Source organism: Hyperoodon ampullatus, assembly GCF_949752795.1.
Source record: "Hyperoodon ampullatus genome assembly, chromosome: 1".
Taxonomy (NCBI): domain Eukaryota; kingdom Metazoa; phylum Chordata; class Mammalia; order Artiodactyla; family Ziphiidae; genus Hyperoodon; species Hyperoodon ampullatus.
In genome coordinates this window covers 213438002-213449070 of record NC_136914.1, presented here as the reverse complement: position 1 = coordinate 213449070, position 11069 = coordinate 213438002, and positions in this window count along the sequence as shown.

Below are 11069 nucleotides of genomic sequence, written 5' to 3'. Positions count from 1 at the left end.
AGCCGGAGTGGAGGGCTTCTTGCACACCCGGATAAAGCCTGCGAGGGGATGCGCTTGGGCGTAAGTTGGGGGTGGGCGCGCAGCTTTCTTCCGGGCTTGGTCGGGCCATCCCAGTCGTTCAGCCGCTCCGGTAAACTGTCTCTCTCCGAGCCCTTCTCCGCCGCTTTACCCCCAAGCAAGAGCGAGGTGCAGGGATTGGGGGCAGAGCGGGGTGCCCGGCAGGTGGAGCGCGTCTCAGCCCAAGGGCTTAGCTTGTAATCAGCTGGGCAAGTTTTGGGGTTGGCCTGGGCCGGGGATCTCGGCCAAACCCTGGTGTGCTGGTTGTGCCCGACTCGCTCCCGTGCTTAGAGCGCCGGGACTGGAGTCCAGAAGCCTCGGATTGCACAGCGTTTGGAAAAGGAGGTTAAAGAGCTGCCCCTTAAGCATGACGCTGCGGGGACCCCCCGGGACCCCTCCGCCAACTCCTTTCCTTTGGCAAAGCTTCTTGCGCTTCTCGTCCTGGACTCGTCTCTGCCAAACCTGCAAAAGGAAATACTGTTTCTATATTTATTTCCCCCTGGGAGAGAGTAATAAAGGAGACCGCTCAGATTCCCAAGGAATCTCACTCCAGTGGTTTCTCATTTCTGAACTGACAGACGTTTAGGGCTCAGCTTTGTTCCCCTAAACTTGTTGTATCTTTTGATTTTTCTTTCTTATTTTCCTTATTTGGGTCACCTGGTTACAGGTGAGGGTGAAAGAACTAAATCTTGGGCAGGGCTTCACATGGCAAGGAAGGGTCTTTGCCAGGAGCACAGAAGCCAGCTGGGGAGACCGAGTTCAATCAGTTGACAGCCTTTCTTTTTTTGTTTTCTGTGAGCCCTCCCTGGAGCCTCTCTCACATTTCTAACCGGGTGGTTTTTTGTCTCAGATTCTGCTGAGATCACATCAGTTTTGTGCCTGAATGTGTGCTTCGGTAGTCTCAGAACACTTGAGGAAGCCACAGGCCCTCTCCTTCCAAAATGGCAGTTTGCTGCTCCCCATCCCGCTGGGACCCCTCCGCCCTTTGGGAGGGACCCTCCCAGGGAATTCGAGACTTGAGTCGCCTCCCTGAGGGCCACTTCCAGCTCAGAGTCTGCCCTTCCTGCATTGTGTTAACTGCTGATTTAAGGTCCTGGTTGTAAGCTACTTTCTCAATTCAGTATATTAATCTTTCTGAGCTAGGGCAAATGATAACATTTTGTGTCGTCTTTCCAAATGCCCAGTTATTATCAGAAGGTTTTTGTATTAATAGCTTTTGACTTGGCCCTTAACCTGAGAAAGTCTTCTTACTTATCTTTTCCTCTTGGGGGTTTAACATCCTCCCACCCTCAAAGATCTCTAAGAGGTTTTTGCCAGCTGAAGGAAATTTAGTTTCAAAGTGTTTATGTTTTTGGTAACACGTGTATCTGCCTCCTCATTTTGCAGTAAATCAAGCACAGCGAGTGATAAGTGAATACATCTGAGAATTATCTGGATTGCAGAGGCTAATCCAGCTCATCTTTTAGTGTTTGACTATGGAGAAAATTCTCCAGGTTTCACTGATGAATGCTACTAATATGTTTACTAGACCTTTAAGCCAAGGAATTTGGGGATCCCCCGCCTCACCAGGGATGTAGAATTCCCCATTCACTGGAGAAGCTGAGTTGTGCTTTGAACAGTCATTGACTTGAAAAGTTGATCTGTGCAAAATTAAGCATGTTGGACCCAATCTTCCATTAACCAGTGCAACTCTAACTAATATCTGTAGTCTCTTGCTTGTCAGAGTGAGGGGTTTTTTTTGTTTTGTTTTTTTTGTTTGTTTGTTTGTTTTTTTTGCCGTACGCGGGCCTCTCACTGCTGTGGCCTCTCCCGTTGTGGAGCACAGGCTCCGGACGCGCAGGCTCAGTGGCCATGGCTCACGCTCCGCGGCATGTGCGATCCTCCCGTACCGGGGCACGAACCCGTGTCCCCCGCATTGGCAGGCGGACCCTCAACCACTGCGCCACCAGGGAAGCCCTGTTTTTTTTTTTTTTTTTTTTTTGGTAAGATTGAATAATTATGGAATGACTAGGTATGGTGGTTTTAACAACAAAATTAAATGGAAGAGCAAGATATACTTGGGCTCTCAGAACATAGGTAAAAATTGTAAAGAATTGTTTGTAACACTTTTAAAATTTGTTATTTCAATGTCTCCTTCTATGTTTCTAATTTCCCAGTTTTGAGCTCTCTCTCCCGCCAAGTAGGTTGAATGCCTCATCACCATCTCCAGATTCTCAAAATGTTTTCTCTCATTTGTAAATCTCACAAATCAGTCCATGTAGGAGAAATTGTTTTCCACGTTCCCCAGCCTACATGTCACATATTGTGCATCTCCAAAACCAGCCTAACATTTTTAGGCTCTGGGCTGACTTTCCATTGTTCTGTAAGAGGTAAAGAGTGGTTGGAATATCACCCTGTGTGTAATGCAGAAACATGTCCAGGCTTTCTCCTCATCCCTTCTAAGCCATTCTGGAGACAGCCATGATTCTCTTAAGCAAAAACAAGGTGGTGGTGGAGGCAGTAGGTGAGGGTGTCTTCCCCAGAGAGGTGGAGCTTTTATAAGAGTTGTCCTAGAAAGTAATGGTAGAATTGCTGTATCTTGTACGTGAATCTCTTTGGTGTTGTCTAAGCTGTGCTAAGCCCTGCGGGGTACGTTGAGATGGTTCCCATCCTTGGGTGTTCACATATTTATGAATCTCGTAAGGGCATCCTTGTATCACTGTGCATAAGCCCACTGGCTGAACTCACACTGTGTAGTTAAGGATTCTGGTTCCTACTCCTCTTCCAGCTGGTGAGTGTGTCCAGGGCCAAATGCAACTGACCTTCTATCTGTGGTATTGCACTCGGAAGTCCATGCCAAAGCTTCCTGAGATTGCATCACACTTGGATACAAACATGCAAGGTTGAGATAGTCACTTTAATTTGGATCACAGTAATTGGTTGAAAGTGTATCATTCTTTTCCTGTGTTCTTTGGTTTCTGAATCATATCACCTGATTCTCGGGAGAGGGCACTTGGTTCTAGGGTACTGGAAGGTAGAGACAAGCTGTGAAGAGTCAAGCCAGTAAAAATACTTGAAAGCTTATGTGGGAATCATGAGATCTGTGGTCAGGGAAGGTCCAAAAAAGGAAAACTAATTAAAAAAGATAAACAGATTGATAATAATATTCATTTCACCTTCAGAAGAATCATCTGAATATGTTGTTTTTCCATGTCTAGGAGCTCAGGTTTTCCCAGTTGAAGTTCTACTTAAAGCAGAGTGTCTTAACTTTAGACACATGTGGGAAACATCCAGGGAGCTTTAAAAAATATGGATGCATAGACCCCACCCAAGGCATTCTGATTTAATTGGTCTAAGGGTTCGGCTTAAGCGTGTTTTTTAGGTGATTCTAGTGTGTAGCCAACAGTGAGAACCATTGAAAAAAGATAATTATATAACACTTTCCTCACCTGGAAAACTAAGCAAGTGTGGAGTGAAACAGATACCCCCTCCATACTCACATGATGTGGTTTAACCAAATCTTGTGATACCTACAGAAACCTAATGTAATTCACCTGAAGCATGGGCTTTAAAAGGCTGTGGGGAAGCTACTGAAAAACAATCTCCAATGTGATGCTTCAGAATCCTAAGCTCAGGGTCTGCTCATGGTTGTACTTGACCCCAAGCCCTCCTGACTTTGAAGCTCTTTGCGTGGGAGCCCCTGATGCCTTGGCAATGAAATGGTCTGAAACAAATACTGAGAGGTCACCTTTGGTGCTGAAAGGCCAGGAGGGGTGGGGGAATTCTGCTCTGGGCCCTTCCCGTCTTCTGAAGGGGCGGGAACTCTGGGAACTGGGCTGGTTCCAAGGACCATTAAAGGGCCGGGAGGGGTCAAGGAGCTTCAAAGCTGAGGAAGCTGTGCCAGTTTTCTTCCAAATCCCTTTAATGATGGAAAATGTTTCTCTAAAGACTTCTGTCATCCAGAGAAGGGAGACTTTCCCCAAGCCAAGGGAGGATGGCACATCTGCCCAGAACCCAGGCTGAAATGGAAGGGAGAACAGTCAGGGTGCAAGGAAGAGGCAGCAGCTTGGGAACCGGGAGTCCCAGGGGATCTCCTTGGTCGGGCGAGATGCTGAGCTCTCCAGGCCTCCGTTTCCCCTTCTAGAAAACAACCTCCAGTGTTTGTCCATCAGGTTTTCCGAGCACTCTTCAATGCTACTTGCTCTGTGGTTGCTGAGGAATCTCTGGAGGGAGGCTATGTCTTGAGGAGGGGAGGAAGATGAGGGAGGGAATGTGGGCAGCCCAACGAACTCCAGTTTAGGATTGTGATTCTTATAAATAAAACCAATTTCTTGTTGAGAGTGGAGAACGGCAGGCTTGGTGGGAAAGAGAACGCCATCGGACATGCGAGGAATTTGTTTCTCAAGGACCTTTGTGTGAACGTGTCTCCAAAGCCCGGAGCCACTCTCTGAAATGCAGGATTATTCCAGGATTATTCGCTTCCATTTGAGAGACAGATCCACTGAGGCCGAAAGAGATTAAGCAACAGCTCAGCAAGTCACAACCAAGATAAGAGATCCCTGAGAAGTGAGTTTCTAAAGGGTAGATTCCTGTTCTAATAACAGCAAGGGCTTATTTAGAAAGAAGTTCTAGGAGCCGTTTTCAGGCTCATTCCTTATCAGTGTCCTTTTAGCCAGGAAGGGATTAGCCGCTCAGCGAAACTCTCCTCCGTCTTCAGGACCTGGCCCACATGCCTCCTCTTCCATGAAGCCTCCCCTGAGTTGCTCTGCGTGCCCTCACTATTTTAGGTGTAGCACATCGTAAGTGCTCAAAAACTGTTTGTTGAATTAAAGTCACATTGTCTTATCATTATATGCCTCTATGTCTGTCTCCCCTGAAGCCCCTTCAAGACAGAGGTATCTCTCTCCTCCAAGGATCCCTCCCCCTCAGCCCCTAGTGCACTGCCAGGCACATAGTAAGTGCCTGAGACATGACGGGGGGGATGAATGAAGGAATGAATTGCAGGCAACAGGAGTGCCTCCTCTCTGAGGTTCTGGCCCTCAGGAGCAGCCCTGGGTCACAAAGGGAAATGAGGCATGATCTCAAAGCCAGATTCCGGAAGTGGAGGTGCAAGCCAGCAGTGGCCACCCTTGGCTTTCCCGACTTGAGCCTTGTTTCTGTCTGTTCCAGCACAGGGGTGTTGCTGTCTGGTGGTACAGAGAAGGATGCTGCAGGTTTCTGCCTGTGAGTATGAGCCTGCCTGTGCCCTCTGCAGAAGCTCACCCGGCCTCCAGGGCTCCCGAGGGCACAGACTTGGCTCTGCCCATGCTCTGGACCGATGGCTGAGGGATCTCGTGGAGCTGGGCGCCAGCCTGGGCACTCCGGGGCTCAGGGTTCTAATCTGGCCTTTGCCACTAACTCGCTGTGCGACCTTGGGCAAGTCAATTAATCTCTCTGGGCCTTGTCTCCTCACCTGTACGAGTGAGGCTAATGATTACTAACTGCTGCTTGATGGAATAATTGTTAAGAGCTTCTGTGCTGTACTTGTAAGGGGCAATGTTGTATTAATTCAGGGGAGCAAATACCCTGAAACTTCGGTGATGTGGTCCTGGCCCCACCAGTTCCTGCCTTCTTGGGGGTTGGGTGGTTCCTCACCGTTAATTTGGGCACCAGCTGTGCCCATCACATGCTTTACGAAGCTATTGGGAGCTCTGAGCTGGGGATGTTCAGCCCGTTCCCAGGCAGCCTAGCTTCTCAGAGGCTCTGTGTAATCCCCTTGAGGTCAGCTGGAAAGGAGCTGGGCAAGGAATTTCTTTGCTGTCTCAGTACGTTTATATAGGAGAGACCCTTAAATTCTAACTGGAACTTCAAGCTCTCTACTAATTTTCTGTCACTTGGCTCTCACCTTCTCCCTAGTTGGTCTCAAAAGAAACTAACGAAAAACTCCATGGAGAGGGAGCAGGGAGAACGTGTAGAAAATGTCGGAGCCTGCGTTACCCTGGATGTCGTGCTGCACTGGTGCAAAACCAGATGAGCCCAGCGTATTGTATTTTCACGTCCCGTCTCTCCGTGGGCTTTAAATTTCAGGGAGGGGCACCGACAGCAACAGAAGCCCTGCTCTGTTGTTTCCTAAACAGGCCCCTGAGTTCTCCTCTCACTTCCTTGAGCCCCTCGCAGGGATATCAAAGACAGCAGCAGGCCTGTTGAGTGTGGTGAGCTGTGCCCCAGCAGATTGCACATTGGCCTTCTGCTCCTGATTAAATGGAGGAAGGATGGTTAGCTGTTAGCTCTGAGAGAGGAATCGGAGCGGGGCCATGTGCATTCCTGCCTGTGGAGGTGTCTTTCCCAAGGAGGGTGACCAACTGTCCCAGTTTGCCTGGGACTTTCCTGGTTTTGCTACCGAAAGTGCCAAGTCTCAGGAAATCCCTTAGTCCCGGGCAGACCCGAGATGGTGGGTCACCTTGTTCCCAGGCCTCAGCTTTATTAAAAGGTTCTAAATCAAACATGTGGTTGCTCCGTAGCAAAGACGAACTAGAGCCAGTTATTTCGTCTCTTTGACCAGAAAGCAGAAGTCCAAAGCTTAAAAACTAGCCGTTTGCAACTAACCACGAAGGATATATACCAGTATCCTAAGGGAGAGAAGCCAGACTCGAAAAGCCTATACACACTGCATGATTGCATTTATGTGACTTTCTGGAAAAGGCAAAACTGTCGGAAAGGGAAACAGGTCAGTAGCTGCTAGGGCTGGGACGAGGGGTTCACCCCAAAGGAGCAGGAGGGAAATTTCTAGAATGATACAAATCTTCATTTTTTTGCATCTTTATAGTGGTGGTGGTTACACAGTTCTACAGCTGTGCAGCCAACAGGGAGGCGTTTTTGTTTTTTTCTTTCTTTGTGTAAATCATACCTCCAGAAAGCTGACTTTAAAACAAACACTAGCCATTTGTGACACTGTGGTATAAGATGAAGAATCCATCAAGCGTGTGGTTGGCCATCACAGGTTGTAAATAGCATCTGAGGTCTTGGTGTGGTCATGCCTGCAGCCATCTGGAGGTGCAGCAGAAGACAGTGAAGAATTTTGGTGCAAAGCAAAATGACTGTGACGGTATGCTAAACGCAAGAGACTTATCTGTGAGGCACAGACAGGGTGATGGTGGAAGCTCTCCCTCTATTTAGAGAAAAGGAAAAGCAGGTCTCCTAAAACCCAGGCAGCAGATGTGCCCAGGAGGGTCATGGAATATTGAAGCATTAGCTCTGGGTTCCCACCCTGGGAACTCTTCTGCTACACACACATGGATCTAATGTATTGACTTTGGCAGGCTTTATGCTGCAAGGTTTGTTTTTTTTTTGTTGTTTTTTTTTTTTGTTTTTTTCACCAATGAAGTTATTAAATTGGAATTGAGTCTACACCATAATTATTTCCTGGCTGACCTTTTGATTTTGGCAATCCTGCGTGTCTGTGCTAGCTAGGATTGATTTTGAGTGGGGGGAGAATGCATGATTTAGCAAAATAATGCACCTATTCCCATGTGAGGTAAGGGATCAGCCCTTTTGTTTCCAGGCAAGGAAAAGCCTTGTGATGCACGAGCAGCAGCAGCCCTGGCTCACCAGTCCAGGAGACGGGATGCAGAATCCCCCGAGAATGAGGAAGTATCATTCTGGTGGTCCTAATGGAATCTGAAGAGCTTAGTGGTTCCCATTTCCCAGAAACTCAAACCCTAAGTCGAACTGTCTTGTTCTTCAGGTGAACTGTGTTTGGCTCTATGACCCGGGTAGCTGGCTGTTTGTCTTCTCATCTTCATTAAGTACAGTGGGTTGGAAGGCTGCAGAACTTTCATCCCTGAGGACCATATGGGCCCAGATAACTTTCAGTCATGAATTACACTGGAGAATTTCACACATGCAACTCTTCTTAATCATAAATGTGTCCAGGACACTAGTTACCCACAGAGGCAGGTCTGTTCTACCTGTTCTTGGGGTATTCAGGAAGAATTGCTGAATAATAGCAGAATAATAATAGAATACTTGCAGTCCTTAGTCCTAATTTTCTCAACTCTGTTGGGGGACAGTGGTGGAGGGCGGGGTAGAGGTAGGGAATATTTTTTGTGCATATTTGCAGTGAATCTTCCCTGATGCAGGGTCAGGCCTGGCTTGTGGAGGGTCCACCTTGGAAGGGCCAGGTTTGGGGCAGCCCAAGGACCCACTTCTAGGTTGAGTACAAACATGAGTACTAGTTTGAATTCTAGTTTGAGGGCTGCAGAGGAGAAGCTGGGAGTGCACGGGTGGGGAAATTCCAGATACTTCCTTCCCCGGACTGCAAACGATTACCACCATCTCCCCAGGCTACCCTGGCATACTGGCATTTTTGGGGGTTCTGAGGACTGTCAGCCGTCCTCTTAGACCAACAAGTGGGAATCCTGCCATTTCCTTCCACCCTCCACCCCCCTTTTTCTTCTCTCCCAGTTTTTACACAAGAGGATTTATTCATGTTAGCTATATTCAAGTCCCCAGAAGGGGGGAGAAGAAAGATTGTGTTGAATGAGCTTATTGTTTGGAGATTTCACTGACTTATTTAATACCCACAATCCTAGAGCATATTGAGCTGATTTACTAAAATTCAAATACGGGCCTTTGGGAAGGAACTCCGAGGGTGCTAGGTGTCCCTGATATCAGGGCTGGGACTTACTGGGTGGCAGGTTTGCTGGGGGCATCTTATCTTCATCTTCATGCTCTTGGGTCTCCTTGGGGGAAAATACTCTTTTACAATCCCAGACGTCTTATGAGCCTGAGATGGTCACCACCCTACTGCGCTTTGCATCATCAGGCCTTTTGTGGCATCCCCTTCTAGCACTTTCTTTGAAGAAATGAAGATGGACACCACCACTAGGTACTTCCATTAACAGAGGCCCCTTGTGGCTTCTGCTTGGCAGTTTCCTGCACGAGTGGAAGGAAATAAAGGGTGGTGACGTGGCAGAGCTTGGACAGAGGCAGCAAGTACCAAACAACCTCACACCTACTGCTCGAGTGCCTGATGCAGTGCGGCTGGGCCATGACAGTCATGGCAGAGTTGGATACATGTCTTTTAGCCTGTTTTGGAGATGGGGTCTCTGTGGATGGTATTTCTGGAGTTGTGGCTGAGGATCATGGTGTGTTTGACGGTCCGGTGCCATTGTCTAGTGCGTGGTGACAGTTCCAGGTGTCTGAAGCCCTTGAGGGTCTCCTGAGAGAGCCACTGCCGGCAACCTGAGCCGGGGTGAGACTCGTGAAAGCCTTTCTCTGGTTCAAGTCAGTAATGTCCCAGGTGCCCTGAAACTTAGACTGTGGCAAAGCAGGTCAGGTTGATGACAGAACCAGCTCCGGCAAGTGTGAGTGCATGTTAGGTGCTGCAAGACCCCTCCTGGGTGCACACAGGCTCACACCTGCTTCTGTGCATTCAACGTCCTCTCTCTCTCTATTTTTCTCCCTCCCCGACCCTTGCTCTCTCCTTTCATTCCTTTATTCTCTTCCTCTTGACTTTCTCACACTTTCTCACTCTTTTTTTCTTTCTGTCAATTCTGTCCAGGTCTCCTGTATCTTTAGAAAAAGGATCTTCCCCAGGACCCTAAGGTCAGAAAGACCCAGAAAGAGAGAGCCTCCCCTTGCCTCCAGGTCTCTGCTCTTATTTCTAGCAGCCAAGGCTAGAACTCCAGGCTTCCCCAGCAGGAGCTGATGACCTCAGAGGCAGGGTGGGAAACGGGGCACGCTCCCAGCCCAACGAGGAGCAGCTCATTCCTTCCTGGAAGAGGAGGCCTGAGTGAAGTCTGTTCGGTGCAGCCCCTGCTGCTTCATCAGGCCCTAGAAAGTGTCACTCCACACTGCCTGCTGCAAAGACGGTCACCTTCCCCAACCCTCATGGTCCAAGTCACTTGCTAACCCTGAAAGCTTGCCAGCCATCCCACCTGACCTAGGGCGGGTTAATGTGACTAGTCACAGAGACTAGGACGCCCAGGAGAGTTCTTGCCCTCTCTCTGCTAGTCCTTAAACAGCCCTGTGACCTGCTCACCTCCGAGGGCTGGAAGAAGTAGTCTCAGCCCTGGGTGGGGCTCCTCCCACTGCCATCCCAAGCTCCCTGGAAATGAGCTTCAGAGGAAGGCCTGGCATCTGCACAGGGGGAGCATGAGAACATCGCCACAGTTTGGATAAACGTTCCAAACATGAAGGCTCAACATTGACTAAAATAATTTTTTCCCATTGACCTCCTGGCTTCCCCGTGGGCAAGTGTCCATCTCCCGCCCATCTGATGCTGGTTTGGTGCGTGTAATTGTAAACAGTTCAGGCTGGGGGCAAGTCTCCGAGAGTTATGGGATCCAGGTGTCGCTCCTGGCTCGCCACGCAGTGGTTCCCTTGAGAGTGGGAAAGGTCATTTTGTTCTCCAAGGGAGAATTTAGTCGGTTGCTTTTGAGATCAAATCCTTTGGAAGCATGACTGTCTCCCGTGCCCCTACCCCCCAGGTCTCCACTCACGACTGAAAGAGACTGGGGGAGGGGGCTCTAATTCGTGAGTGAATGGGGTTTTTGCTTCTCTGACCCCGAGGTACGGGCCCCGAGCGCTCTCACGTCTGCAGGGAGGCATCGACGTGATGCTGTTGACTGACGAGCAGACAGAGGAGCCTGCATTCTCTGTGTGAGAATGTGCAGCCCACGCACCAGGGCAAGTCTCAGGTCAGTTTCAGCCTCGTTTCTCAAGTACAGCTGGACGCCTGACGCGGACATGGCAGCTGGCAGGTGGGAGCCTCTTGTCCTAAGCAGGAGGCCTCTAAAGTGTGTAGGCAGCTTTGGGCACTTTGTTACCTCCCTGGCCCTAGCAATAGACTTGGAAGTCATCTCAGAGCGAAAGTGGTTGCAGGGATTGTGTTTGAAAATGCCTTTGGACAGCTGGGGGACATGGGGGGCACTGATGTTGGGGGTGTGGCTTCCCCCCTCTTTGCATCCTTGCGGCTCTTAACATACCTAGTGGGTGGGGCCCCAGTGAAGGGGAAAGAAACTGATAAACTCATTCACTTCACAGACATTAGG